Source organism: Triturus cristatus, chromosome 12 (assembly GCF_964204655.1).
Source record: "Triturus cristatus chromosome 12, aTriCri1.1, whole genome shotgun sequence".
NCBI classification, from domain to species: domain Eukaryota; kingdom Metazoa; phylum Chordata; class Amphibia; order Caudata; family Salamandridae; genus Triturus; species Triturus cristatus.
In genome coordinates, this window is record NC_140595.1 from 217593503 (window position 1) to 217621298 (window position 27796).

The 27796-nt window shown below is 45.2% G+C and overlaps 29 non-coding genes across 29 annotated transcripts; all 29 read right to left on the reverse strand.

Annotated features, from left to right (window-relative positions):
• Positions 1 to 385: 385 nt before the first annotated feature.
• Positions 386 to 500, reverse strand: LOC146774115 (U5 spliceosomal RNA). The gene has a single exon (XR_014974348.1). It is a non-coding gene; the product is annotated as a U5 spliceosomal RNA (small nuclear RNA).
• An 852-nt stretch (positions 501 to 1352) lies between these two features.
• LOC146774116 (U5 spliceosomal RNA) lies at positions 1353 to 1467 on the reverse strand. The gene has a single exon (XR_014972646.1). It is a non-coding gene; the product is annotated as a U5 spliceosomal RNA (small nuclear RNA).
• An 852-nt stretch (positions 1468 to 2319) lies between these two features.
• Positions 2320 to 2434, reverse strand: LOC146774117 (U5 spliceosomal RNA). The gene has a single exon (XR_014974265.1). It is a non-coding gene; the product is annotated as a U5 spliceosomal RNA (small nuclear RNA).
• Positions 2435 to 3322: 888 nt separating this feature from the next.
• On the reverse strand, positions 3323 to 3437 carry LOC146774118 (U5 spliceosomal RNA). The gene has a single exon (XR_014974297.1). It is a non-coding gene; the product is annotated as a U5 spliceosomal RNA (small nuclear RNA).
• An 852-nt stretch (positions 3438 to 4289) lies between these two features.
• On the reverse strand, positions 4290 to 4404 carry LOC146774119 (U5 spliceosomal RNA). The gene has a single exon (XR_014973724.1). It is a non-coding gene; the product is annotated as a U5 spliceosomal RNA (small nuclear RNA).
• Positions 4405 to 5256: 852 nt separating this feature from the next.
• LOC146774120 (U5 spliceosomal RNA) lies at positions 5257 to 5371 on the reverse strand. Its single transcript, XR_014972647.1, has one exon. It is a non-coding gene; the product is annotated as a U5 spliceosomal RNA (small nuclear RNA).
• Positions 5372 to 6223: 852 nt separating this feature from the next.
• Positions 6224 to 6338, reverse strand: LOC146774121 (U5 spliceosomal RNA). The gene has a single exon (XR_014974017.1). It is a non-coding gene; the product is annotated as a U5 spliceosomal RNA (small nuclear RNA).
• Positions 6339 to 7226: 888 nt separating this feature from the next.
• On the reverse strand, positions 7227 to 7341 carry LOC146774122 (U5 spliceosomal RNA). Its single transcript, XR_014974298.1, has one exon. It is a non-coding gene; the product is annotated as a U5 spliceosomal RNA (small nuclear RNA).
• An 852-nt stretch (positions 7342 to 8193) lies between these two features.
• Positions 8194 to 8308, reverse strand: LOC146774123 (U5 spliceosomal RNA). Its single transcript, XR_014974299.1, has one exon. It is a non-coding gene; the product is annotated as a U5 spliceosomal RNA (small nuclear RNA).
• Positions 8309 to 9160: 852 nt separating this feature from the next.
• On the reverse strand, positions 9161 to 9275 carry LOC146774124 (U5 spliceosomal RNA). Its single transcript, XR_014972649.1, has one exon. It is a non-coding gene; the product is annotated as a U5 spliceosomal RNA (small nuclear RNA).
• Positions 9276 to 10127: 852 nt separating this feature from the next.
• LOC146774125 (U5 spliceosomal RNA) lies at positions 10128 to 10242 on the reverse strand. The gene has a single exon (XR_014972650.1). It is a non-coding gene; the product is annotated as a U5 spliceosomal RNA (small nuclear RNA).
• An 852-nt stretch (positions 10243 to 11094) lies between these two features.
• Positions 11095 to 11209, reverse strand: LOC146774126 (U5 spliceosomal RNA). Its single transcript, XR_014974266.1, has one exon. It is a non-coding gene; the product is annotated as a U5 spliceosomal RNA (small nuclear RNA).
• An 888-nt stretch (positions 11210 to 12097) lies between these two features.
• On the reverse strand, positions 12098 to 12212 carry LOC146774127 (U5 spliceosomal RNA). The gene has a single exon (XR_014974300.1). It is a non-coding gene; the product is annotated as a U5 spliceosomal RNA (small nuclear RNA).
• An 852-nt stretch (positions 12213 to 13064) lies between these two features.
• Positions 13065 to 13179, reverse strand: LOC146774128 (U5 spliceosomal RNA). The gene has a single exon (XR_014973725.1). It is a non-coding gene; the product is annotated as a U5 spliceosomal RNA (small nuclear RNA).
• Positions 13180 to 14031: 852 nt separating this feature from the next.
• On the reverse strand, positions 14032 to 14146 carry LOC146774129 (U5 spliceosomal RNA). Its single transcript, XR_014972651.1, has one exon. It is a non-coding gene; the product is annotated as a U5 spliceosomal RNA (small nuclear RNA).
• Positions 14147 to 14998: 852 nt separating this feature from the next.
• Positions 14999 to 15113, reverse strand: LOC146774130 (U5 spliceosomal RNA). Its single transcript, XR_014974018.1, has one exon. It is a non-coding gene; the product is annotated as a U5 spliceosomal RNA (small nuclear RNA).
• An 888-nt stretch (positions 15114 to 16001) lies between these two features.
• On the reverse strand, positions 16002 to 16116 carry LOC146774131 (U5 spliceosomal RNA). The gene has a single exon (XR_014974301.1). It is a non-coding gene; the product is annotated as a U5 spliceosomal RNA (small nuclear RNA).
• Positions 16117 to 16968: 852 nt separating this feature from the next.
• LOC146774132 (U5 spliceosomal RNA) lies at positions 16969 to 17083 on the reverse strand. Its single transcript, XR_014974303.1, has one exon. It is a non-coding gene; the product is annotated as a U5 spliceosomal RNA (small nuclear RNA).
• Positions 17084 to 17935: 852 nt separating this feature from the next.
• LOC146774133 (U5 spliceosomal RNA) lies at positions 17936 to 18050 on the reverse strand. Its single transcript, XR_014972652.1, has one exon. It is a non-coding gene; the product is annotated as a U5 spliceosomal RNA (small nuclear RNA).
• An 852-nt stretch (positions 18051 to 18902) lies between these two features.
• On the reverse strand, positions 18903 to 19017 carry LOC146774134 (U5 spliceosomal RNA). The gene has a single exon (XR_014974394.1). It is a non-coding gene; the product is annotated as a U5 spliceosomal RNA (small nuclear RNA).
• An 852-nt stretch (positions 19018 to 19869) lies between these two features.
• On the reverse strand, positions 19870 to 19984 carry LOC146774135 (U5 spliceosomal RNA). The gene has a single exon (XR_014974267.1). It is a non-coding gene; the product is annotated as a U5 spliceosomal RNA (small nuclear RNA).
• Positions 19985 to 20872: 888 nt separating this feature from the next.
• On the reverse strand, positions 20873 to 20987 carry LOC146774136 (U5 spliceosomal RNA). The gene has a single exon (XR_014974304.1). It is a non-coding gene; the product is annotated as a U5 spliceosomal RNA (small nuclear RNA).
• Positions 20988 to 21839: 852 nt separating this feature from the next.
• LOC146774137 (U5 spliceosomal RNA) lies at positions 21840 to 21954 on the reverse strand. The gene has a single exon (XR_014973727.1). It is a non-coding gene; the product is annotated as a U5 spliceosomal RNA (small nuclear RNA).
• An 852-nt stretch (positions 21955 to 22806) lies between these two features.
• LOC146774138 (U5 spliceosomal RNA) lies at positions 22807 to 22921 on the reverse strand. Its single transcript, XR_014972653.1, has one exon. It is a non-coding gene; the product is annotated as a U5 spliceosomal RNA (small nuclear RNA).
• Positions 22922 to 23773: 852 nt separating this feature from the next.
• Positions 23774 to 23888, reverse strand: LOC146774139 (U5 spliceosomal RNA). Its single transcript, XR_014974019.1, has one exon. It is a non-coding gene; the product is annotated as a U5 spliceosomal RNA (small nuclear RNA).
• Positions 23889 to 24740: 852 nt separating this feature from the next.
• LOC146774140 (U5 spliceosomal RNA) lies at positions 24741 to 24855 on the reverse strand. The gene has a single exon (XR_014972654.1). It is a non-coding gene; the product is annotated as a U5 spliceosomal RNA (small nuclear RNA).
• Positions 24856 to 25707: 852 nt separating this feature from the next.
• On the reverse strand, positions 25708 to 25822 carry LOC146774141 (U5 spliceosomal RNA). Its single transcript, XR_014972655.1, has one exon. It is a non-coding gene; the product is annotated as a U5 spliceosomal RNA (small nuclear RNA).
• Positions 25823 to 26674: 852 nt separating this feature from the next.
• LOC146774142 (U5 spliceosomal RNA) lies at positions 26675 to 26789 on the reverse strand. Its single transcript, XR_014974021.1, has one exon. It is a non-coding gene; the product is annotated as a U5 spliceosomal RNA (small nuclear RNA).
• An 888-nt stretch (positions 26790 to 27677) lies between these two features.
• On the reverse strand, positions 27678 to 27792 carry LOC146774143 (U5 spliceosomal RNA). The gene has a single exon (XR_014974305.1). It is a non-coding gene; the product is annotated as a U5 spliceosomal RNA (small nuclear RNA).
• Between the last annotated feature and the right edge of the window lie 4 nt (positions 27793 to 27796).

Below are 27796 nucleotides of genomic sequence, written 5' to 3' on the forward strand. Positions count from 1 at the left end.
TGAGAGGAAGCTGACTCAGGATTGGCGACCTCTCAGGGCACCTCTAACGGGCACAAATAACGGGCAAGCCCTATGAAAAGCACAGCATGAGTCTTGGTCCCACCTTTAAAAAGGAGGGTGACCTCTATGATCTGGCAGCAGGATCTTTGGGAGATAAGAAAATATACTGCCTGCGATCGTGTAGTTTCAAGTCAGTCAAGAAAAGCAATCTCATGCACTGCACAAGCTCTTTCCCATGAGGCACCTCTCCTGCACTCTGTTTATGCAAATGAGCAAGCAGAGAGCTCAGGAATAAAACACCAAACTCATGTCCCCCAAAAAAGCAGCAGACAATTGCTGGATATTCCCCAACTTCTAATGCTTTTCTTTTAAACAAATGATAAACAGCCTCACCTGTGGCAAGGATTAAAAAAATTGAATAAACTCTTAAATGTTCCTCTCCACGGAAATCTTTAGTAAAAGGCGAAAGATTTTTTCGCTTTGAAGAGAAACCAGAGTAAGTGACAATATAGCTCTCTAGGGTAAGTGGCGGCACATCAAAGACCCTGTCATTGCGAGGGTGAGGACCTGAAAGGTATTTTCAGGCTCTAAGAAAGAGGGCGAGAACCAGGCCGGTGGGCAAAACAGGCCAACATTTCAAAGTCTCTGCTCAAGGTACAAAAAGGTGGACTGTTCACATGTGTATGTCTGGGAATATGCAAATTTCTTTTGTACTCACCTCAGCTCATTAGGAGTTGTCGGGGCTGCTGGGGAAGGGGAACAGGAAATGTGAATCAGGCTTTTAGTTAAGTGGCACTGTAGGCCTTTTGTCCCCTAGCCATTTTACGCTTTCAACACGCTCTACACATAGCCATGCACCGTATGTGCCTTTTTCACACGTACTTTCATTAAACCTGAATATAGAAGGATATATCTGTCTAGGCTGGAGACACGTGAAACAAGTCTGACGTGCCCCTTCAAGTCTACCTGAGAGGAAGCTGACTCAGGATTGGCGACCTCTCAGGGCACCTCTAACGGGCACAAATAACGGGCAAGCCCTATGAAAAGCACAGCATGAGTCTTGGTCCCACCTTTAAAAAGGAGGGTGACCTCTGGGATCTGGCAGCAGGATCTTTGGGAGATAAGAAAATATACTGCCTGCGATCGTGAAGTTTCAAGTCAGTCAAGAAAAGCAATCTCATGCACTGCACAAGCTCTTTCCCATGAGGCACCTCTCCTGCACTCTGTTTATGCAAATGAGCAAGCAGAGAGCTCAGGAATAAAACACCAAACTCATGTCCCCCAAAAAAGCAGCAGACAATTGCTGGATATTCCCCAACTTCTAATGCTTTTCTTTTAAACAAATGATAAACAGCCTCACCTGTGGCAAGGCTTAAAAAAATTGAATAAACTCTTAAATGTTCCTCTCCACGGAAATCTTTAGTAAAAGGCGAAAGATTTTTTCGTTTTGAAGAGAAACCAGAGTAAGTGACAATATAGCTCTCTAGGGTAAGTGGCGGCACATCAAAGACCCTGTCATTGCGAGGGTGAGGACCTGAAAGGTATTTTCAGGCTCTAAGAAAGAGGGCGAGAACCAGGCCGGTGGGCAAAACAGGCCAACATTTCAAAGTCTCTGCTCAAGGTACAAAAAGGTGGACTGTTCACATGTGTATGTCTGGGAATATGCAAATTTCTTTTGTACTCACCTCAGCTCATTAGGAGTTGTCGGGGCTGCTGGGGAAGGGGAACAGGAAATGTGAATCAGGCTTTTAGTTAAGTGGCACTGTAGGCCTTTTGTCCCCTAGCCATTTTACGCTTTCAACACGCTCTACACATAGCCATGCACCGTATGTGCCTTTTTCACACGTACTTTCATTAAACCTGAATATAGAAGGATATATCTGTCTAGGCTGGAGACACGTGAAACAAGTCTGACGTGCCCCTTCAAGTCTACCTGAGAGGAAGCTGACTCAGGATTGGCGACCTCTCAGGGCACCTCTAACCGGCACAAATAACGGGCAAGCCCTATGAAAAGCACAGCATGAGTCTTGGTCCCACCTTTAAAAAGGAGGGTGACCTCTGGGATCTGGCAGCAGGATCTTTGGGAGATAAGAAAATATACTGCCTGCGATCGTGTAGTTTCAAGTCAGTCAAGAAAAGCAATCTCATGCACTGCACAAGCTCTTTCCCATGAGGCACCTCTCCTGCACTCTGTTTATGCAAATGAGCAAGCAGAGAGCTCAGGAATAAAACACCAAACTCATGTCCCCCAAAAAAGCAGCAGACAATTGCTGGATATTCCCCAACTTCTAATGCATTTCTTTTAAACAAATGATAAACAGCCTCACCTGTGGCAAGGATTATAAAAATTGAATAAACTCTTAAATGTTCCTCTCCACGGAAATCTTTAGTAAAAGGCGAAAGATTTTTTCGTTTTGAAGAGAAACCAGAGTAAGTGACAATATAGCTCTCTAGGGTAAGTGGCGGCACATCAAAGACCCTGTCATTGCGAGGGTGAGGACCTGAAAGGTATTTTCAGGCTCTAAGAAAGAGGGCGAGAACCAGGCCGGTCGGCAAAACAGGCCAACATTTCAAAGTCTCTGCTCAAGGTACAAAAAGGTGGACTGTTCACATGTGTATGTCTGGGAATATGCAAATTTCTTTTGTACTCACCTCAGCTCATTAGGAGTTGTCGGGGCTGCTGGGGAAGGGGAACAGGAAATGTGAATCAGGCTTTTAGTTAAGTGGCACTGTAGGCCTTTTGTCCCCTAGCCATTTTACGCTTTCAACACCATCCCTCCAATCGATATGCTCAGAGCCACCACTGTGCTCTACACATAGCCATGCACCGTATGTGCCTTTTTCACACGTACTTTCATTAAACCTGAATATAGAAGGATATATCTGTCTAGGCTGGAGACACGTGAAACAAGTCTGACGTGCCCCTTCAAGTCTACCTGAGAGGAAGCGGACTCAGGATTGGCGACCTCTCAGGGCACCTCCAACGGGCACAAATAACGGGCAAGCCCTATGAAAAGCACAGCATGAGTCTTGGTCCCACCTTTAAAAAGGAGGGTGACCTCTGGGATCTGGCAGCAGGATCTTTGGGAGATAAGAAAATATACTGCCTGCGATCGTGTAGTTTCAAGTCAGTCAAGAAAAGCAATCTCATGCACTGCACAAGCTCTTTCCCATGAGGCACCTCTCCTGCACTCTGTTTATGCAAATGAGCAAGCAGAGAGCTCAGGAATAAAACACCAAACTCATGTCCCCCAAAAAAGCAGCAGACAATTGCTGGATATTCCCCAACTTCTAATGCTTTTCTTTTAAACAAATGATAAACAGCCTCACCTGTGTCAAGGCTTAAAAAAATTGAATAAACTCTTAAATGTTCCTCTCCACGGAAATCTTTAGTAAAAGGCGAAAGATATTTTCGTTTTGAAGAGAAACCAGAGTAAGTGACAATATAGCTCTCTAGGGTAAGTGGCGCCACATCAAAGACCCTGTCATTGCGAGGGTGAGGGCCTGAAAGGTATTTTCAGGCTCTAAGAAAGAGGGCGAGAACCAGGCCGGTGGGCAAAACAGGCCAACATTTCAAAGTCTCTGCTCAAGGTACAAAAAGGTGGACTGTTCACATGTGTATGTCTGGGAATATGCAAATTTCTTTTGTACTCACCTCAGCTCATTAGGAGTTGTCGGGGCTGCTGGGGAAGGGGAACAGGAAATGTGAATCAGGCTTTTAGTTAAGTGGCACTGTAGGCCTTTTGTCCCCTAGCCATTTTACGCTTTCAACACGCTCTACACATAGCCATGCACCGTATGTGCCTTTTTCACACGTACTTTCATTAAACCTGAATATAGAAGGATATATCTGTCTAGGCTGGAGACACGTGAAACAAGTCTGACGTGCCCCTTCAAGTCTACCTGAGAGGAAGCTGACTCAGGATTGGCGACCTCTCAGGGCACCTCTAACCGGCACAAATAACGGGCAAGCCCTATGAAAAGCACAGCATGAGTCTTGGTCCCACCTTTAAAAAGGAGGGTGACCTCTGGGATCTGGCAGCAGGATCTTTGGGAGATAAGAAAATATACTGCCTGCGATCGTGTAGTTTCAAGTCAGTCAAGAAAAGCAATCTCATGCACTGCACAAGCTCTTTCCCATGAGGCACCTCTCCTGCACTCTGTTTATGCAAATGAGCAAGCAGAGAGCTCAGGAATAAAACACCAAACTCATGTCCCCCAAAAAAGCAGCAGACAATTGCTGGATATTCCCCAACTTCTAATGCTTTTCTTTTAAACAAATGATAAACAGCCTCACCTGCGGCAAGGCTTAAAAAAATTGAATAAACTCTTAAATGTTCCTCTCCACGGAAATCTTTAGTAAAAGGCGAAAGATTTTTTCGTTTTGAAGAGAAACCAGAGTAAGTGACAATATAGCTCTCTAGGGTAAGTGGCGGCACATCAAAGACCCTGTCATTGCGAGGGTGAGGACCTGAAAGGTATTTTCAGGCTCTAAGAAAGAGGGCGAGAACCAGGCCGGTGGGCAAAACAGGCCAACATTTCAAAGTCTCTGCTCAAGGTACAAAAAGGTGGACTGTTCACATGTGTATGTCTGGGAATATGCAAATTTCTTTTGTACTCACCTCAGCTCATTAGGAGTTGTCGGGGCTGCTGGGGAAGGGGAACAGGAAATGTGAATCAGGCTTTTAGTTAAGTGGCACTGTAGGCCTTTTGTCCCCTAGCCATTTTACGCTTTCAACACGCTCTACACATAGCCATGCACCGTATGTGCCTTTTTCACACGTACTTTCATTAAACCTGAATATAGAAGGATATATCTGTCTAGGCTGGAGACACGTGAAACAAGTCTGACGTGCCCCTTCAAGTCTACCTGAGAGGAAGCTGACTCAGGATTGGCGACCTCTCAGGGCACCTCTAACGGGCACAAATAACGGGCAAGCCCTATGAAAAGCACAGCATGAGTCTTGGTCCCACCTTTAAAAAGGAGGGTGACCTCTGGGATCTGGCAGCAGGATCTTTGGGAGATAAGAAAATATACTGCCTGCGATCGTGAAGTTTCAAGTCAGTCAAGAAAAGCAATCTCATGCACTGCACAAGCTCTTTCCCATGAGGCACCTCTCCTGCACTCTGTTTATGCAAATGAGCAAGCAGAGAGCTCAGGAATAAAACACCAAACTCATGTCCCCCAAAAAAGCAGCAGACAATTGCTGGATATTCCCCAACTTGTAATGCTTTTCTTTTAAACAAATGATAAACAGCCTCACCTGTGGCAAGGCTTAAAAAAATTGAATAAACTCTTAAATGTTCCTCTCCACGGAAATCTTTAGTAAAAGGCGAAAGATTTTTTCGTTTTGAAGAGAAACCAGAGTAAGTGACAATATAGCTCTCTAGGGTAAGTGGCGGCACATCAAAGACCCTGTCATTGCGAGGGTGAGGACCTGAAAGGTATTTTCAGGCTCTAAGAAAGAGGGCGAGAACCAGGCCGGTGGGCAAAACAGGCCAACATTTCAAAGTCTCTGCTCAAGGTACAAAAAGGTGGACTGTTCACATGTGTATGTCTGGGAATATGCAAATTTCTTTTGTACTCACCTCAGCTCATTAGGAGTTGTCGGGGCTGCTGGGGAAGGGGAACAGGAAATGTGAATCAGGCTTTTAGTTAAGTGGCACTGTAGGCCTTTTGTCCCCTAGCCATTTTACGCTTTCAACACGCTCTACACATAGCCATGCACCGTATGTGCCTTTTTCACACGTACTTTCATTAAACCTGAATATAGAAGGATATATCTGTCTAGGCTGGAGACACGTGAAACAAGTCTGACGTGCCCCTTCAAGTCTACCTGAGAGGAAGCTGACTCAGGATTGGCGACCTCTCAGGGCACCTCTAACCGGCACAAATAACGGGCAAGCCCTATGAAAAGCACAGCATGAGTCTTGGTCCCACCTTTAAAAAGGAGGGTGACCTCTGGGATCTGGCAGCAGGATCTTTGGGAGATAAGAAAATATACTGCCTGCGATCGTGTAGTTTCAAGTCAGTCAAGAAAAGCAATCTCATGCACTGCACAAGCTCTTTCCCATGAGGCACCTCTCCTGCACTCTGTTTATGCAAATGAGCAAGCAGAGAGCTCAGGAATAAAACACCAAACTCATGTCCCCCAAAAAAGCAGCAGACAATTGCTGGATATTCCCCAACTTCTAATGCATTTCTTTTAAACAAATGATAAACAGCCTCACCTGTGGCAAGGATTAAAAAAATTGAATAAACTCTTAAATGTTCCTCTCCACGGAAATCTTTAGTAAAAGGCGAAAGATTTTTTCGTTTTGAAGAGAAACCAGAGTAAGTGACAATATAGCTCTCTAGGGTAAGTGGCGGCACATCAAAGACCCTGTCATTGCGAGGGTGAGGACCTGAAAGGTATTTTCAGGCTCTAAGAAAGAGGGCGAGAACCAGGCCGGTCGGCAAAACAGGCCAACATTTCAAAGTCTCTGCTCAAGGTACAAAAAGGTGGACTGTTCACATGTGTATGTCTGGGAATATGCAAATTTCTTTTGTACTCACCTCAGCTCATTAGGAGTTGTCGGGGCTGCTGGGGAAGGGGAACAGGAAATGTGAATCAGGCTTTTAGTTAAGTGGCACTGTAGGCCTTTTGTCCCCTAGCCATTTTACGCTTTCAACACCATCCCTCCAATCGATATGCTCAGAGCCACCACTGTGCTCTACACATAGCCATGCACCGTATGTGCCTTTTTCACACGTACTTTCATTAAACCTGAATATAGAAGGATATATCTGTCTAGGCTGGAGACACGTGAAACAAGTCTGACGTGCCCCTTCAAGTCTACCTGAGAGGAAGCGGACTCAGGATTGGCGACCTCTCAGGGCACCTCCAACGGGCACAAATAACGGGCAAGCCCTATGAAAAGCACAGCATGAGTCTTGGTCCCACCTTTAAAAAGGAGGGTGACCTCTGGGATCTGGCAGCAGGATCTTTGGGAGATAAGAAAATATACTGCCTGCGATCGTGTAGTTTCAAGTCAGTCAAGAAAAGCAATCTCATGCACTGCACAAGCTCTTTCCCATGAGGCACCTCTCCTGCACTCTGTTTATGCAAATGAGCAAGCAGAGAGCTCAGGAATAAAACACCAAACTCATGTCCCCCTAAAAAGCAGCAGACAATTGCTGGATATTCCCCAACTTCTAATGCTTTTCTTTTAAACAAATGATAAACAGCCTCACCTGTGTCAAGGCTTAAAAAAATTGAATAAACTCTTAAATGTTCCTCTCCACGGAAATCTTTAGTAAAAGGCGAAAGATATTTTCGTTTTGAAGAGAAACCAGAGTAAGTGACAATATAGCTCTCTAGGGTAAGTGGCGCCACATCAAAGACCCTGTCATTGCGAGGGTGAGGGCCTGAAAGGTATTTTCAGGCTCTAAGAAAGAGGGCGAGAACCAGGCCGGTGGGCAAAACAGGCCAACATTTCAAAGTCTCTGCTCAAGGTACAAAAAGGTGGACTGTTCACATGTGTATGTCTGGGAATATGCAAATTTCTTTTGTACTCACCTCAGCTCATTAGGAGTTGTCGGGGCTGCTGGGGAAGGGGAACAGGAAATGTGAATCAGGCTTTTAGTTAAGTGGCACTGTAGGCCTTTTGTCCCCTAGCCATTTTACGCTTTCAACACGCTCTACACATAGCCATGCACCGTATGTGCCTTTTTCACACGTACTTTCATTAAACCTGAATATAGAAGGATATATCTGTCTAGGCTGGAGACACGTGAAACAAGTCTGACGTGCCCCTTCAAGTCTACCTGAGAGGAAGCTGACTCAGGATTGGCGACCTCTCAGGGCACCTCCAACGGGCACAAATAACGGGCAAGCCCTATGAAAAGCACAGCATGAGTCTTGGTCCCACCTTTAAAAAGGAGGGTGACCTCTGGGATCTGGCAGCAGGATCTTTGGGAGATAAGAAAATATACTGCCTGCGATCGTGTAGTTTCAAGTCAGTCAAGAAAAGCAATCTCATGCACTGCACAAGCTCTTTCCCATGAGGCACCTCTCCTGCACTCTGTTTATGCAAATGAGCAAGCAGAGAGCTCAGGAATAAAACACCAAACTCATGTCCCCCAAAAAAGCAGCAGACAATTGCTGGATATTCCCCAACTTCTAATGCTTTTCTTTTAAACAAATGATAAACAGCCTCACCTGTGTCAAGGCTTAAAAAAATTGAATAAACTCTTAAATGTTCCTCTCCACGGAAATCTTTAGTAAAAGGCGAAAGATATTTTCGTTTTGAAGAGAAACCAGAGTAAGTGACAATATAGCTCTCTAGGGTAAGTGGCGCCACATCAAAGACCCTGTCATTGCGAGGGTGAGGGCCTGAAAGGTATTTTCAGGCTCTAAGAAAGAGGGCGAGAACCAGGCCGGTGGGCAAAACAGGCCAACATTTCAAAGTCTCTGCTCAAGGTACAAAAAGGTGGACTGTTCACATGTGTATGTCTGGGAATATGCAAATTTCTTTTGTACTCACCTCAGCTCATTAGGAGTTGTCGGGGCTGCTGGGGAAGGGGAACAGGAAATGTGAATCAGGCTTTTAGTTAAGTGGCACTGTAGGCCTTTTGTCCCCTAGCCATTTTACGCTTTCAACACGCTCTACACATAGCCATGCACCGTATGTGCCTTTTTCACACGTACTTTCATTAAACCTGAATATAGAAGGATATATCTGTCTAGGCTGGAGACACGTGAAACAAGTCTGACGTGCCCCTTCAAGTCTACCTGAGAGGAAGCTGACTCAGGATTGGCGACCTCTCAGGGCACCTCTAACGGGCACAAATAACGGGCAAGCCCTATGAAAAGCACAGCATGAGTCTTGGTCCCACCTTTAAAAAGGAGGGTGACCTCTGGGATCTGGCAGCAGGATCTTTGGGAGATAAGAAAATATACTGCCTGCGATCGTGTAGTTTCAAGTCAGTCAAGAAAAGCAATCTCATGCACTGCACAAGCTCTTTCCCATGAGGCACCTCTCCTGCACTCTGTTTATGCAAATGAGCAAGCAGAGAGCTCAGGAATAAAACACCAAACTCAAGTCCCCCAAAAAAGCAGCAGACAATTGCTGGATATTCCCCAACTTCTAATGCTTTTCTTTTAAACAAATGATAAACAGCCTCACCTGTGGCAAGGCTTAAAAAAATTGAATAAACTCTTAAATGTTCCTCTCCACGGAAATCTTTAGTAAAAGGCGAAAGATTTTTTCGTTTTGAAGAGAAACCAGAGTAAGTGACAATATAGCTCTCTAGGGTAAGTGGCGGCACATCAAAGACCCTGTCATTGCGAGGGTGAGGACCTGAAAGGTATTTTCAGGCTCTAAGAAAGAGGGCGAGAACCAGGCCGGTGGGCAAAACAGGCCAACATTTCAAAGTCTCTGCTCAAGGTACAAAAAGGTGGACTGTTCACATGTGTATGTCTGGGAATATGCAAATTTCTTTTGTACTCACCTCAGCTCATTAGGAGTTGTCGGGGCTGCTGGGGAAGGGGAACAGGAAATGTGAATCAGGCTTTTAGTTAAGTGGCACTGTAGGCCTTTTGTCCCCTAGCCATTTTACGCTTTCAACACGCTCTACACATAGCCATGCACCGTATGTGCCTTTTTCACACGTACTTTCATTAAACCTGAATATAGAAGGATATATCTGTCTAGGCTGGAGACACGTGAAACAAGTCTGACGTGCCCCTTCAAGTCTACCTGAGAGGAAGCTGACTCAGGATTGGCGACCTCTCAGGGCACCTCTAACGGGCACAAATAACGGGCAAGCCCTATGAAAAGCACAGCATGAGTCTTGGTCCCACCTTTAAAAAGGAGGGTGACCTCTGGGATCTGGCAGCAGGATCTTTGGGAGATAAGAAAATATACTGCCTGCGATCGTGAAGTTTCAAGTCAGTCAAGAAAAGCAATCTCATGCACTGCACAAGCTCTTTCCCATGAGGCACCTCTCCTGCACTCTGTTTATGCAAATGAGCAAGCAGAGAGCTCAGGAATAAAACACCAAACTCATGTCCCCCAAAAAAGCAGCAGACAATTGCTGGATATTCCCCAACTTCTAATGCTTTTCTTTTAAACAAATGATAAACAGCCTCACCTGTGGCAAGGCTTAAAAAAATTGAATAAACTCTTAAATGTTCCTCTCCACGGAAATCTTTAGTAAAAGGCGAAAGATTTTTTCGTTTTGAAGAGAAACCAGAGTAAGTGACAATATAGCTCTCTAGGGTAAGTGGCGGCACATCAAAGACCCTGTCATTGCGAGGGTGAGGACCTGAAAGGTATTTTCAGGCTCTAAGAAAGAGGGCGAGAACCAGGCCGGTGGGCAAAACAGGCCAACATTTCAAAGTCTCTGCTCAAGGTACAAAAAGGTGGACTGTTCACATGTGTATGTCTGGGAATATGCAAATTTCTTTTGTACTCACCTCAGCTCATTAGGAGTTGTCGGGGCTGCTGGGGAAGGGGAACAGGAAATGTGAATCAGGCTTTTAGTTAAGTGGCACTGTAGGCCTTTTGTCCCCTAGCCATTTTACGCTTTCAACACGCTCTACACATAGCCATGCACCGTATGTGCCTTTTTCACACGTACTTTCATTAAACCTGAATATAGAAGGATATATCTGTCTAGGCTGGAGACACGTGAAACAAGTCTGACGTGCCCCTTCAAGTCTACCTGAGAGGAAGCTGACTCAGGATTGGCGACCTCTCAGGGCACCTCTAACCGGCACAAATAACGGGCAAGCCCTATGAAAAGCACAGCATGAGTCTTGGTCCCACCTTTAAAAAGGAGGGTGACCTCTGGGATCTGGCAGCAGGATCTTTGGGAGATAAGAAAATATACTGCCTGCGATCGTGTAGTTTCAAGTCAGTCAAGAAAAGCAATCTCATGCACTGCACAAGCTCTTTCCCATGAGGCACCTCTCCTGCACTCTGTTTATGCAAATGAGCAAGCAGAGAGCTCAGGAATAAAACACCAAACTCATGTCCCCCAAAAAAGCAGCAGACAATTGCTGGATATTCCCCAACTTCTAATGCATTTCTTTTAAACAAATGATAAACAGCCTCACCTGTGGCAAGGATTATAAAAATTGAATAAACTCTTAAATGTTCCTCTCCACGGAAATCTTTAGTAAAAGGCGAAAGATTTTTTCGTTTTGAAGAGAAACCAGAGTAAGTGACAATATAGCTCTCTAGGGTAAGTGGCGGCACATCAAAGACCCTGTCATTGCGAGGGTGAGGACCTGAAAGGTATTTTCAGGCTCTAAGAAAGAGGGCGAGAACCAGGCCGGTCGGCAAAACAGGCCAACATTTCAAAGTCTCTGCTCAAGGTACAAAAAGGTGGACTGTTCACATGTGTATGTCTGGGAATATGCAAATTTCTTTTGTACTCACCTCAGCTCATTAGGAGTTGTCGGGGCTGCTGGGGAAGGGGAACAGGAAATGTGAATCAGGCTTTTAGTTAAGTGGCACTGTAGGCCTTTTGTCCCCTAGCCATTTTACGCTTTCAACACCATCCCTCCAATCGATATGCTCAGAGCCACCACTGTGCTCTACACATAGCCATGCACCGTATGTGCCTTTTTCACACGTACTTTCATTAAACCTGAATATAGAAGGATATATCTGTCTAGGCTGGAGACACGTGAAACAAGTCTGACGTGCCCCTTCAAGTCTACCTGAGAGGAAGCGGACTCAGGATTGGCGACCTCTCAGGGCACCTCCAACGGGCACAAATAACGGGCAAGCCCTATGAAAAGCACAGCATGAGTCTTGGTCCCACCTTTAAAAAGGAGGGTGACCTCTGGGATCTGGCAGCAGGATCTTTGGGAGATAAGAAAATATACTGCCTGCGATCGTGTAGTTTCAAGTCAGTCAAGAAAAGCAATCTCATGCACTGCACAAGCTCTTTCCCATGAGGCACCTCTCCTGCACTCTGTTTATGCAAATGAGCAAGCAGAGAGCTCAGGAATAAAACACCAAACTCATGTCCCCCAAAAAAGCAGCAGACAATTGCTGGATATTCCCCAACTTCTAATGCTTTTCTTTTAAACAAATGATAAACAGCCTCACCTGTGTCAAGGCTTAAAAAAATTGAATAAACTCTTAAATGTTCCTCTCCACGGAAATCTTTAGTAAAAGGCGAAAGATATTTTCGTTTTGAAGAGAAACCAGAGTAAGTGACAATATAGCTCTCTAGGGTAAGTGGCGCCACATCAAAGACCCTGTCATTGCGAGGGTGAGGGCCTGAAAGGTATTTTCAGGCTCTAAGAAAGAGGGCGAGAACCAGGCCGGTGGGCAAAACAGGCCAACATTTCAAAGTCTCTGCTCAAGGTACAAAAAGGTGGACTGTTCACATGTGTATGTCTGGGAATATGCAAATTTCTTTTGTACTCACCTCAGCTCATTAGGAGTTGTCGGGGCTGCTGGGGAAGGGGAACAGGAAATGTGAATCAGGCTTTTAGTTAAGTGGCACTGTAGGCCTTTTGTCCCCTAGCCATTTTACGCTTTCAACACGCTCTACACATAGCCATGCACCGTATGTGCCTTTTTCACACGTACTTTCATTAAACCTGAATATAGAAGGATATATCTGTCTAGGCTGGAGACACGTGAAACAAGTCTGACGTGCCCCTTCAAGTCTACCTGAGAGGAAGCTGACTCAGGATTGGCGACCTCTCAGGGCACCTCTAACCGGCACAAATAACGGGCAAGCCCTATGAAAAGCACAGCATGAGTCTTGGTCCCACCTTTAAAAAGGAGGGTGACCTCTGGGATCTGGCAGCAGGATCTTTGGGAGATAAGAAAATATACTGCCTGCGATCGTGTAGTTTCAAGTCAGTCAAGAAAAGCAATCTCATGCACTGCACAAGCTCTTTCCCATGAGGCACCTCTCCTGCACTCTGTTTATGCAAATGAGCAAGCAGAGAGCTCAGGAATAAAACACCAAACTCATGTCCCCCAAAAAAGCAGCAGACAATTGCTGGATATTCCCCAACTTCTAATGCTTTTCTTTTAAACAAATGATAAACAGCCTCACCTGCGGCAAGGCTTAAAAAAATTGAATAAACTCTTAAATGTTCCTCTCCACGGAAATCTTTAGTAAAAGGCGAAAGATTTTTTCGTTTTGAAGAGAAACCAGAGTAAGTGACAATATAGCTCTCTAGGGTAAGTGGCGGCACATCAAAGACCCTGTCATTGCGAGGGTGAGGACCTGAAAGGTATTTTCAGGCTCTAAGAAAGAGGGCGAGAACCAGGCCGGTGGGCAAAACAGGCCAACATTTCAAAGTCTCTGCTCAAGGTACAAAAAGGTGGACTGTTCACATGTGTATGTCTGGGAATATGCAAATTTCTTTTGTACTCACCTCAGCTCATTAGGAGTTGTCGGGGCTGCTGGGGAAGGGGAACAGGAAATGTGAATCAGGCTTTTAGTTAAGTGGCACTGTAGGCCTTTTGTCCCCTAGCCATTTTACGCTTTCAACACGCTCTACACATAGCCATGCACCGTATGTGCCTTTTTCACACGTACTTTCATTAAACCTGAATATAGAAGGATATATCTGTCTAGGCTGGAGACACGTGAAACAAGTCTGACGTGCCCCTTCAAGTCTACCTGAGAGGAAGCTGACTCAGGATTGGCGACCTCTCAGGGCACCTCTAACGGGCACAAATAACGGGCAAGCCCTATGAAAAGCACAGCATGAGTCTTGGTCCCACCTTTAAAAAGGAGGGTGACCTCTGGGATCTGGCAGCAGGATCTTTGGGAGATAAGAAAATATACTGCCTGCGATCGTGAAGTTTCAAGTCAGTCAAGAAAAGCAATCTCATGCACTGCACAAGCTCTTTCCCATGAGGCACCTCTCCTGCACTCTGTTTATGCAAATGAGCAAGCAGAGAGCTCAGGAATAAAACACCAAACTCATGTCCCCCAAAAAAGCAGCAGACAATTGCTGGATATTCCCCAACTTGTAATGCTTTTCTTTTAAACAAATGATAAACAGCCTCACCTGTGGCAAGGCTTAAAAAAATTGAATAAACTCTTAAATGTTCCTCTCCACGGAAATCTTTAGTAAAAGGCGAAAGATTTTTTCGTTTTGAAGAGAAACCAGAGTAAGTGACAATATAGCTCTCTAGGGTAAGTGGCGGCACATCAAAGACCCTGTCATTGCGAGGGTGAGGACCTGAAAGGTATTTTCAGGCTCTAAGAAAGAGGGCGAGAACCAGGCCGGTGGGCAAAACAGGCCAACATTTCAAAGTCTCTGCTCAAGGTACAAAAAGGTGGACTGTTCACATGTGTATGTCTGGGAATATGCAAATTTCTTTTGTACTCACCTCAGCTCATTAGGAGTTGTCGGGGCTGCTGGGGAAGGGGAACAGGAAATGTGAATCAGGCTTTTAGTTAAGTGGCACTGTAGGCCTTTTGTCCCCTAGCCATTTTACGCTTTCAACACGCTCTACACATAGCCATGCACCGTATGTGCCTTTTTCACACGTACTTTCATTAAACCTGAATATAGAAGGATATATCTGTCTAGGCTGGAGACACGTGAAACAAGTCTGACGTGCCCCTTCAAGTCTACCTGAGAGGAAGCTGACTCAGGATTGGCGACCTCTCAGGGCACCTCTAACCGGCACAAATAACGGGCAAGCCCTATGAAAAGCACAGCATGAGTCTTGGTCCCACCTTTAAAAAGGAGGGTGACCTCTGGGATCTGGCAGCAGGATCTTTGGGAGATAAGAAAATATACTGCCTGCGATCGTGTAGTTTCAAGTCAGTCAAGAAAAGCAATCTCATGCACTGCACAAGCTCTTTCCCATGAGGCACCTCTCCTGCACTCTGTTTATGCAAATGAGCAAGCAGAGAGCTCAGGAATAAAACACCAAACTCATGTCCCCCAAAAAAGCAGCAGACAATTGCTGGATATTCCCCAACTTCTAATGCATTTCTTTTAAACAAATGATAAACAGCCTCACCTGTGGCAAGGATTAAAAAAATTGAATAAACTCTTAAATGTTCCTCTCCACGGAAATCTTTAGTAAAAGGCGAAAGATTTTTTCGTTTTGAAGAGAAACCAGAGTAAGTGACAATATAGCTCTCTAGGGTAAGTGGCGGCACATCAAAGACCCTGTCATTGCGAGGGTGAGGACCTGAAAGGTATTTTCAGGCTCTAAGAAAGAGGGCGAGAACCAGGCCGGTCGGCAAAACAGGCCAACATTTCAAAGTCTCTGCTCAAGGTACAAAAAGGTGGACTGTTCACATGTGTATGTCTGGGAATATGCAAATTTCTTTTGTACTCACCTCAGCTCATTAGGAGTTGTCGGGGCTGCTGGGGAAGGGGAACAGGAAATGTGAATCAGGCTTTTAGTTAAGTGGCACTGTAGGCCTTTTGTCCCCTAGCCATTTTACGCTTTCAACACCATCCCTCCAATCGATATGCTCAGAGCCACCACTGTGCTCTACACATAGCCATGCACCGTATGTGCCTTTTTCACACGTACTTTCATTAAACCTGAATATAGAAGGATATATCTGTCTAGGCTGGAGACACGTGAAACAAGTCTGACGTGCCCCTTCAAGTCTACCTGAGAGGAAGCGGACTCAGGATTGGCGACCTCTCAGGGCACCTCCAACGGGCACAAATAACGGGCAAGCCCTATGAAAAGCACAGCATGAGTCTTGGTCCCACCTTTAAAAAGGAGGGTGACCTCTGGGATCTGGCAGCAGGATCTTTGGGAGATAAGAAAATATACTGCCTGCGATCGTGTAGTTTCAAGTCAGTCAAGAAAAGCAATCTCATGCACTGCACAAGCTCTTTCCCATGAGGCACCTCTCCTGCACTCTGTTTATGCAAATGAGCAAGCAGAGAGCTCAGGAATAAAACACCAAACTCATGTCCCCCTAAAAAGCAGCAGACAATTGCTGGATATTCCCCAACTTCTAATGCTTTTCTTTTAAACAAATGATAAACAGCCTCACCTGTGTCAAGGCTTAAAAAAATTGAATAAACTCTTAAATGTTCCTCTCCACGGAAATCTTTAGTAAAAGGCGAAAGATATTTTCGTTTTGAAGAGAAACCAGAGTAAGTGACAATATAGCTCTCTAGGGTAAGTGGCGCCACATCAAAGACCCTGTCATTGCGAGGGTGAGGGCCTGAAAGGTATTTTCAGGCTCTAAGAAAGAGGGCGAGAACCAGGCCGGTGGGCAAAACAGGCCAACATTTCAAAGTCTCTGCTCAAGGTACAAAAAGGTGGACTGTTCACATGTGTATGTCTGGGAATATGCAAATTTCTTTTGTACTCACCTCAGCTCATTAGGAGTTGTCGGGGCTGCTGGGGAAGGGGAACAGGAAATGTGAATCAGGCTTTTAGTTAAGTGGCACTGTAGGCCTTTTGTCCCCTAGCCATTTTACGCTTTCAACACGCTCTACACATAGCCATGCACCGTATGTGCCTTTTTCACACGTACTTTCATTAAACCTGAATATAGAAGGATATATCTGTCTAGGCTGGAGACACGTGAAACAAGTCTGACGTGCCCCTTCAAGTCTACCTGAGAGGAAGCTGACTCAGGATTGGCGACCTCTCAGGGCACCTCCAACGGGCACAAATAACGGGCAAGCCCTATGAAAAGCACAGCATGAGTCTTGGTCCCACCTTTAAAAAGGAGGGTGACCTCTGGGATCTGGCAGCAGGATCTTTGGGAGATAAGAAAATATACTGCCTGCGATCGTGTAGTTTCAAGTCAGTCAAGAAAAGCAATCTCATGCACTGCACAAGCTCTTTCCCATGAGGCACCTCTCCTGCACTCTGTTTATGCAAATGAGCAAGCAGAGAGCTCAGGAATAAAACACCAAACTCATGTCCCCCAAAAAAGCAGCAGACAATTGCTGGATATTCCCCAACTTCTAATGCTTTTCTTTTAAACAAATGATAAACAGCCTCACCTGTGTCAAGGCTTAAAAAAATTGAATAAACTCTTAAATGTTCCTCTCCACGGAAATCTTTAGTAAAAGGCGAAAGATATTTTCGTTTTGAAGAGAAACCAGAGTAAGTGACAATATAGCTCTCTAGGGTAAGTGGCGCCACATCAAAGACCCTGTCATTGCGAGGGTGAGGGCCTGAAAGGTATTTTCAGGCTCTAAGAAAGAGGGCGAGAACCAGGCCGGTGGGCAAAACAGGCCAACATTTCAAAGTCTCTGCTCAAGGTACAAAAAGGTGGACTGTTCACATGTGTATGTCTGGGAATATGCAAATTTCTTTTGTACTCACCTCAGCTCATTAGGAGTTGTCGGGGCTGCTGGGGAAGGGGAACAGGAAATGTGAATCAGGCTTTTAGTTAAGTGGCACTGTAGGCCTTTTGTCCCCTAGCCATTTTACGCTTTCAACACGCTCTACACATAGCCATGCACCGTATGTGCCTTTTTCACACGTACTTTCATTAAACCTGAATATAGAAGGATATATCTGTCTAGGCTGGAGACACGTGAAACAAGTCTGACGTGCCCCTTCAAGTCTACCTGAGAGGAAGCTGACTCAGGATTGGCGACCTCTCAGGGCACCTCTAACGGGCACAAATAACGGGCAAGCCCTATGAAAAGCACAGCATGAGTCTTGGTCCCACCTTTAAAAAGGAGGGTGACCTCTGGGATCTGGCAGCAGGATCTTTGGGAGATAAGAAAATATACTGCCTGCGATCGTGTAGTTTCAAGTCAGTCAAGAAAAGCAATCTCATGCACTGCACAAGCTCTTTCCCATGAGGCACCTCTCCTGCACTCTGTTTATGCAAATGAGCAAGCAGAGAGCTCAGGAATAAAACACCAAACTCAAGTCCCCCAAAAAAGCAGCAGACAATTGCTGGATATTCCCCAACTTCTAATGCTTTTCTTTTAAACAAATGATAAACAGCCTCACCTGTGGCAAGGCTTAAAAAAATTGAATAAACTCTTAAATGTTCCTCTCCACGGAAATCTTTAGTAAAAGGCGAAAGATTTTTTCGTTTTGAAGAGAAACCAGAGTAAGTGACAATATAGCTCTCTAGGGTAAGTGGCGGCACATCAAAGACCCTGTCATTGCGAGGGTGAGGACCTGAAAGGTATTTTCAGGCTCTAAGAAAGAGGGCGAGAACCAGGCCGGTGGGCAAAACAGGCCAACATTTCAAAGTCTCTGCTCAAGGTACAAAAAGGTGGACTGTTCACATGTGTATGTCTGGGAATATGCAAATTTCTTTTGTACTCACCTCAGCTCATTAGGAGTTGTCGGGGCTGCTGGGGAAGGGGAACAGGAAATGTGAATCAGGCTTTTAGTTAAGTGGCACTGTAGGCCTTTTGTCCCCTAGCCATTTTACGCTTTCAACACGCTCTACACATAGCCATGCACCGTATGTGCCTTTTTCACACGTACTTTCATTAAACCTGAATATAGAAGGATATATCTGTCTAGGCTGGAGACACGTGAAACAAGTCTGACGTGCCCCTTCAAGTCTACCTGAGAGGAAGCTGACTCAGGATTGGCGACCTCTCAGGGCACCTCTAACGGGCACAAATAACGGGCAAGCCCTATGAAAAGCACAGCATGAGTCTTGGTCCCACCTTTAAAAAGGAGGGTGACCTCTGGGATCTGGCAGCAGGATCTTTGGGAGATAAGAAAATATACTGCCTGCGATCGTGAAGTTTCAAGTCAGTCAAGAAAAGCAATCTCATGCACTGCACAAGCTCTTTCCCATGAGGCACCTCTCCTGCACTCTGTTTATGCAAATGAGCAAGCAGAGAGCTCAGGAATAAAACACCAAACTCATGTCCCCCAAAAAAGCAGCAGACAATTGCTGGATATTCCCCAACTTCTAATGCTTTTCTTTTAAACAAATGATAAACAGCCTCACCTGTGGCAAGGCTTAAAAAAATTGAATAAACTCTTAAATGTTCCTCTCCACGGAAATCTTTAGTAAAAAGCGAAAGATTTTTTCGTTTTGAAGAGAAACCAGAGTAAGTGACAATATAGCTCTCTAGGGTAAGTGGCGGCACATCAAAGACCCTGTCATTGCGAGGGTGAGGACCTGAAAGGTATTTTCAGGCTCTAAGAAAGAGGGCGAGAACCAGGCCGGTGGGCAAAACAGGCCAACATTTCAAAGTCTCTGCTCAAGGTACAAAAAGGTGGACTGTTCACATGTGTATGTCTGGGAATATGCAAATTTCTTTTGTACTCACCTCAGCTCATTAGGAGTTGTCGGGGCTGCTGGGGAAGGGGAACAGGAAATGTGAATCAGGCTTTTAGTTAAGTGGCACTGTAGGCCTTTTGTCCCCTAGCCATTTTACGCTTTCAACACGCTCTACACATAGCCATGCACCGTATGTGCCTTTTTCACACGTACTTTCATTAAACCTGAATATAGAAGGATATATCTGTCTAGGCTGGAGACACGTGAAACAAGTCTGACGTGCCCCTTCAAGTCTACCTGAGAGGAAGCTGACTCAGGATTGGCGACCTCTCAGGGCACCTCTAACCGGCACAAATAACGGGCAAGCCCTATGAAAAGCACAGCATGAGTCTTGGTCCCACCTTTAAAAAGGAGGGTGACCTCTGGGATCTGGCAGCAGGATCTTTGGGAGATAAGAAAATATACTGCCTGCGATCGTGTAGTTTCAAGTCAGTCAAGAAAAGCAATCTCATGCACTGCACAAGCTCTTTCCCATGAGGCACCTCTCCTGCACTCTGTTTATGCAAATGAGCAAGCAGAGAGCTCAGGAATAAAACACCAAACTCATGTCCCCCAAAAAAGCAGCAGACAATTGCTGGATATTCCCCAACTTCTAATGCATTTCTTTTAAACAAATGATAAACAGCCTCACCTGTGGCAAGGATTATAAAAATTGAATAAACTCTTAAATGTTCCTCTCCACGGAAATCTTTAGTAAAAGGCGAAAGATTTTTTCGTTTTGAAGAGAAACCAGAGTAAGTGACAATATAGCTCTCTAGGGTAAGTGGCGGCACATCAAAGACCCTGTCATTGCGAGGGTGAGGACCTGAAAGGTATTTTCAGGCTCTAAGAAAGAGGGCGAGAACCAGGCCGGTCGGCAAAACAGGCCAACATTTCAAAGTCTCTGCTCAAGGTACAAAAAGGTGGACTGTTCACATGTGTATGTCTGGGAATATGCAAATTTCTTTTGTACTCACCTCAGCTCATTAGGAGTTGTCGGGGCTGCTGGGGAAGGGGAACAGGAAATGTGAATCAGGCTTTTAGTTAAGTGGCACTGTAGGCCTTTTGTCCCCTAGCCATTTTACGCTTTCAACACCATCCCTCCAATCGATATGCTCAGAGCCACCACTGTGCTCTACACATAGCCATGCACCGTATGTGCCTTTTTCACACGTACTTTCATTAAACCTGAATATAGAAGGATATATCTGTCTAGGCTGGAGACACGTGAAACAAGTCTGACGTGCCCCTTCAAGTCTACCTGAGAGGAAGCGGACTCAGGATTGGCGACCTCTCAGGGCACCTCCAACGGGCACAAATAACGGGCAAGCCCTATGAAAAGCACAGCATGAGTCTTGGTCCCACCTTTAAAAAGGAGGGTGACCTCTGGGATCTGGCAGCAGGATCTTTGGGAGATAAGAAAATATACTGCCTGCGATCGTGTAGTTTCAAGTCAGTCAAGAAAAGCAATCTCATGCACTGCACAAGCTCTTTCCCATGAGGCACCTCTCCTGCACTCTGTTTATGCAAATGAGCAAGCAGAGAGCTCAGGAATAAAACACCAAACTCATGTCCCCCAAAAAAGCAGCAGACAATTGCTGGATATTCCCCAACTTCTAATGCTTTTCTTTTAAACAAATGATAAACAGCCTCACCTGTGTCAAGGCTTAAAAAAATTGAATAAACTCTTAAATGTTCCTCTCCACGGAAATCTTTAGTAAAAGGCGAAAGATATTTTCGTTTTGAAGAGAAACCAGAGTAAGTGACAATATAGCTCTCTAGGGTAAGTGGCGCCACATCAAAGACCCTGTCATTGCGAGGGTGAGGGCCTGAAAGGTATTTTCAGGCTCTAAGAAAGAGGGCGAGAACCAGGCCGGTGGGCAAAACAGGCCAACATTTCAAAGTCTCTGCTCAAGGTACAAAAAGGTGGACTGTTCACATGTGTATGTCTGGGAATATGCAAATTTCTTTTGTACTCACCTCAGCTCATTAGGAGTTGTCGGGGCTGCTGGGGAAGGGGAACAGGAAATGTGAATCAGGCTTTTAGTTAAGTGGCACTGTAGGCCTTTTGTCCCCTAGCCATTTTACGCTTTCAACACGCTCTACACATAGCCATGCACCGTATGTGCCTTTTTCACACGTACTTTCATTAAACCTGAATATAGAAGGATATATCTGTCTAGGCTGGAGACACGTGAAACAAGTCTGACGTGCCCCTTCAAGTCTACCTGAGAGGAAGCTGACTCAGGATTGGCGACCTCTCAGGGCACCTCTAACCGGCACAAATAACGGGCAAGCCCTATGAAAAGCACAGCATGAGTCTTGGTCCCACCTTTAAAAAGGAGGGTGACCTCTGGGATCTGGCAGCAGGATCTTTGGGAGATAAGAAAATATACTGCCTGCGATCGTGTAGTTTCAAGTCAGTCAAGAAAAGCAATCTCATGCACTGCACAAGCTCTTTCCCATGAGGCACCTCTCCTGCACTCTGTTTATGCAAATGAGCAAGCAGAGAGCTCAGGAATAAAACACCAAACTCATGTCCCCCAAAAAAGCAGCAGACAATTGCTGGATATTCCCCAACTTCTAATGCTTTTCTTTTAAACAAATGATAAACAGCCTCACCTGCGGCAAGGCTTAAAAAAATTGAATAAACTCTTAAATGTTCCTCTCCACGGAAATCTTTAGTAAAAGGCGAAAGATTTTTTCGTTTTGAAGAGAAACCAGAGTAAGTGACAATATAGCTCTCTAGGGTAAGTGGCGGCACATCAAAGACCCTGTCATTGCGAGGGTGAGGACCTGAAAGGTATTTTCAGGCTCTAAGAAAGAGGGCGAGAACCAGGCCGGTGGGCAAAACAGGCCAACATTTCAAAGTCTCTGCTCAAGGTACAAAAAGGTGGACTGTTCACATGTGTATGTCTGGGAATATGCAAATTTCTTTTGTACTCACCTCAGCTCATTAGGAGTTGTCGGGGCTGCTGGGGAAGGGGAACAGGAAATGTGAATCAGGCTTTTAGTTAAGTGGCACTGTAGGCCTTTTGTCCCCTAGCCATTTTACGCTTTCAACACGCTCTACACATAGCCATGCACCGTATGTGCCTTTTTCACACGTACTTTCATTAAACCTGAATATAGAAGGATATATCTGTCTAGGCTGGAGACACGTGAAACAAGTCTGACGTGCCCCTTCAAGTCTACCTGAGAGGAAGCTGACTCAGGATTGGCGACCTCTCAGGGCACCTCTAACGGGCACAAATAACGGGCAAGCCCTATGAAAAGCACAGCATGAGTCTTGGTCCCACCTTTAAAAAGGAGGGTGACCTCTGGGATCTGGCAGCAGGATCTTTGGGAGATAAGAAAATATACTGCCTGCGATCGTGAAGTTTCAAGTCAGTCAAGAAAAGCAATCTCATGCACTGCACAAGCTCTTTCCCATGAGGCACCTCTCCTGCACTCTGTTTATGCAAATGAGCAAGCAGAGAGCTCAGGAATAAAACACCAAACTCATGTCCCCCAAAAAAGCAGCAGACAATTGCTGGATATTCCCCAACTTGTAATGCTTTTCTTTTAAACAAATGATAAACAGCCTCACCTGTGGCAAGGCTTAAAAAAATTGAATAAACTCTTAAATGTTCCTCTCCACGGAAATCTTTAGTAAAAGGCGAAAGATTTTTTCGTTTTGAAGAGAAACCAGAGTAAGTGACAATATAGCTCTCTAGGGTAAGTGGCGGCACATCAAAGACCCTGTCATTGCGAGGGTGAGGACCTGAAAGGTATTTTCAGGCTCTAAGAAAGAGGGCGAGAACCAGGCCGGTGGGCAAAACAGGCCAACATTTCAAAGTCTCTGCTCAAGGTACAAAAAGGTGGACTGTTCACATGTGTATGTCTGGGAATATGCAAATTTCTTTTGTACTCACCTCAGCTCATTAGGAGTTGTCGGGGCTGCTGGGGAAGGGGAACAGGAAATGTGAATCAGGCTTTTAGTTAAGTGGCACTGTAGGCCTTTTGTCCCCTAGCCATTTTACGCTTTCAACACGCTCTACACATAGCCATGCACCGTATGTGCCTTTTTCACACGTACTTTCATTAAACCTGAATATAGAAGGATATATCTGTCTAGGCTGGAGACACGTGAAACAAGTCTGACGTGCCCCTTCAAGTCTACCTGAGAGGAAGCTGACTCAGGATTGGCGACCTCTCAGGGCACCTCTAACCGGCACAAATAACGGGCAAGCCCTATGAAAAGCACAGCATGAGTCTTGGTCCCACCTTTAAAAAGGAGGGTGACCTCTGGGATCTGGCAGCAGGATCTTTGGGAGATAAGAAAATATACTGCCTGCGATCGTGTAGTTTCAAGTCAGTCAAGAAAAGCAATCTCATGCACTGCACAAGCTCTTTCCCATGAGGCACCTCTCCTGCACTCTGTTTATGCAAATGAGCAAGCAGAGAGCTCAGGAATAAAACACCAAACTCATGTCCCCCAAAAAAGCAGCAGACAATTGCTGGATATTCCCCAACTTCTAATGCATTTCTTTTAAACAAATGATAAACAGCCTCACCTGTGGCAAGGATTAAAAAAATTGAATAAACTCTTAAATGTTCCTCTCCACGGAAATCTTTAGTAAAAGGCGAAAGATTTTTTCGTTTTGAAGAGAAACCAGAGTAAGTGACAATATAGCTCTCTAGGGTAAGTGGCGGCACATCAAAGACCCTGTCATTGCGAGGGTGAGGACCTGAAAGGTATTTTCAGGCTCTAAGAAAGAGGGCGAGAACCAGGCCGGTCGGCAAAACAGGCCAACATTTCAAAGTCTCTGCTCAAGGTACAAAAAGGTGGACTGTTCACATGTGTATGTCTGGGAATATGCAAATTTCTTTTGTACTCACCTCAGCTCATTAGGAGTTGTCGGGGCTGCTGGGGAAGGGGAACAGGAAATGTGAATCAGGCTTTTAGTTAAGTGGCACTGTAGGCCTTTTGTCCCCTAGCCATTTTACGCTTTCAACACGCTCTACACATAGCCATGCACCGTATGTGCCTTTTTCACACGTACTTTCATTAAACCTGAATATAGAAGGATATATCTGTCTAGGCTGGAGACACGTGAAACAAGTCTGACGTGCCCCTTCAAGTCTACCTGAGAGGAAGCTGACTCAGGATTGGCGACCTCTCAGGGCACCTCTAACGGGCACAAATAACGGGCAAGCCCTATGAAAAGCACAGCATGAGTCTTGGTCCCACCTTTAAAAAGGAGGGTGACCTCTGGGATCTGGCAGCAGGATCTTTGGGAGATAAGAAAATATACTGCCTGCGATCGTGTAGTTTCAAGTCAGTCAAGAAAAGCAATCTCATGCACTGCACAAGCTCTTTCCCATGAGGCACCTCTCCTGCACTCTGTTTATGCAAATGAGCAAGCAGAGAGCTCAGGAATAAAACACCAAACTCAAGTCCCCCAAAAAAGCAGCAGACAATTGCTGGATATTCCCCAACTTCTAATGCTTTTCTTTTAAACAAATGATAAACAGCCTCACCTGTGGCAAGGCTTAAAAAAATTGAATAAACTCTTAAATGTTCCTCTCCACGGAAATCTTTAGTAAAAGGCGAAAGATTTTTTCGTTTTGAAGAGAAACCAGAGTAAGTGACAATATAGCTCTCTAGGGTAAGTGGCGGCACATCAAAGACCCTGTCATTGCGAGGGTGAGGACCTGAAAGGTATTTTCAGGCTCTAAGAAAGAGGGCGAGAACCAGGCCGGTGGGCAAAACAGGCCAACATTTCAAAGTCTCTGCTCAAGGTACAAAAAGGTGGACTGTTCACATGTGTATGTCTGGGAATATGCAAATTTCTTTTGTACTCACCTCAGCTCATTAGGAGTTGTCGGGGCTGCTGGGGAAGGGGAACAGGAAATGTGAATCAGGCTTTTAGTTAAGTGGCACTGTAGGCCTTTTGTCCCCTAGCCATTTTACGCTTTCAACACGCTCTACACATAGCCATGCACCGTATGTGCCTTTTTCACACGTACTTTCATTAAACCTGAATATAGAAGGATATATCTGTCTAGGCTGGAGACATGTGAAACAAGTCTGACGTGCCCCTTCAAGTCTACCTGAGAGGAAGCTGACTCAGGATTGGCGACCTCTCAGGGCACCTCTAACGGGCACAAATAACGGGCAAGCCCTATGAAAAGCACAGCATGAGTCTTGGTCCCACCTTTAAAAAGGAGGGTGACCTCTGGGATCTGGCAGCAGGATCTTTGGGAGATAAGAAAATATACTGCCTGCGATCGTGAAGTTTCAAGTCAGTCAAGAAAAGCAATCTCATGCACTGCACAAGCTCTTTCCCATGAGGCACCTCTCCTGCACTCTGTTTATGCAAATGAGCAAGCAGAGAGCTCAGGAATAAAACACCAAACTCATGTCCCCCAAAAAAGCAGCAGACAATTGCTGGATATTCCCCAACTTGTAATGCTTTTCTTTTAAACAAATGATAAACAGCCTCACCTGTGGCAAGGCTTAAAAAAATTGAATAAACTCTTAAATGTTCCTCTCCACGGAAATCTTTAGTAAAAGGCGAAAGATTTTTTCGTTTTGAAGAGAAACCAGAGTAAGTGACAATATAGCTCTCTAGGGTAAGTGGCGGCACATCAAAGACCCTGTCATTGCGAGGGTGAGGACCTGAAAGGTATTTTCAGGCTCTAAGAAAGAGGGCGAGAACCAGGCCGGTGGGCAAAACAGGCCAACATTTCAAAGTCTCTGCTCAAGGTACAAAAAGGTGGACTGTTCACATGTGTATGTCTGGGAATATGCAAATTTCTTTTGTACTCACCTCAGCTCATTAGGAGTTGTCGGGGCTGCTGGGGAAGGGGAACAGGAAATGTGAATCAGGCTTTTAGTTAAGTGGCACTGTAGGCCTTTTGTCCCCTAGCCATTTTACGCTTTCAACACGCTCTACACATAGCCATGCACCGTATGTGCCTTTTTCACACGTACTTTCATTAAACCTGAATATAGAAGGATATATCTGTCTAGGCTGGAGACACGTGAAACAAGTCTGACGTGCCCCTTCAAGTCTACCTGAGAGGAAGCTGACTCAGGATTGGCGACCTCTCAGGGCACCTCTAACCGGCACAAATAACGGGCAAGCCCTATGAAAAGCACAGCATGAGTCTTGGTCCCACCTTTAAAAAGGAGGGTGACCTCTGGGATCTGGCAGCAGGATCTTTGGGAGATAAGAAAATATACTGCCTGCGATCGTGTAGTTTCAAGTCAGTCAAGAAAAGCAATCTCATGCACTGCACAAGCTCTTTCCCATGAGGCACCTCTCCTGCACTCTGTTTATGCAAATGAGCAAGCAGAGAGCTCAGGAATAAAACACCAAACTCATGTCCCCCAAAAAAGCAGCAGACAATTGCTGGATATTCCCCAACTTCTAATGCATTTCTTTTAAACAAATGATAAACAGCCTCACCTGTGGCAAGGATTAAAAAAATTGAATAAACTCTTAAATGTTCCTCTCCACGGAAATCTTTAGTAAAAGGCGAAAGATTTTTTCGTTTTGAAGAGAAACCAGAGTAAGTGACAATATAGCTCTCTAGGGTAAGTGGCGGCACATCAAAGACCCTGTCATTGCGAGGGTGAGGACCTGAAAGGTATTTTCAGGCTCTAAGAAAGAGGGCGAGAACCAGGCCGGTCGGCAAAACAGGCCAACATTTCAAAGTCTCTGCTCAAGGTACAAAAAGGTGGACTGTTCACATGTGTATGTCTGGGAATATGCAAATTTCTTTTGTACTCACCTCAGCTCATTAGGAGTTGTCGGGGCTGCTGGGGAAGGGGAACAGGAAATGTGAATCAGGCTTTTAGTTAAGTGGCACTGTAGGCCTTTTGTCCCCTAGCCATTTTACGCTTTCAACACCATCCCTCCAATCGATATGCTCAGAGCCACCACTGTGCTCTACACATAGCCATGCACCGTATGTGCCTTTTTCACACGTACTTTCATTAAACCTGAATATAGAAGGATATATCTGTCTAGGCTGGAGACACGTGAAACAAGTCTGACGTGCCCCTTCAAGTCTACCTGAGAGGAAGCGGACTCAGGATTGGCGACCTCTCAGGGCACCTCCAACGGGCACAAATAACGGGCAAGCCCTATGAAAAGCACAGCATGAGTCTTGGTCCCACCTTTAAAAAGGAGGGTGACCTCTGGGATCTGGCAGCAGGATCTTTGGGAGATAAGAAAATATACTGCCTGCGATCGTGTAGTTTCAAGTCAGTCAAGAAAAGCAATCTCATGCACTGCACAAGCTCTTTCCCATGAGGCACCTCTCCTGCACTCTGTTTATGCAAATGAGCAAGCAGAGAGCTCAGGAATAAAACACCAAACTCATGTCCCCCTAAAAAGCAGCAGACAATTGCTGGATATTCCCCAACTTCTAATGCTTTTCTTTTAAACAAATGATAAACAGCCTCACCTGTGTCAAGGCTTAAAAAAATTGAATAAACTCTTAAATGTTCCTCTCCACGGAAATCTTTAGTAAAAGGCGAAAGATATTTTCGTTTTGAAGAGAAACCAGAGTAAGTGA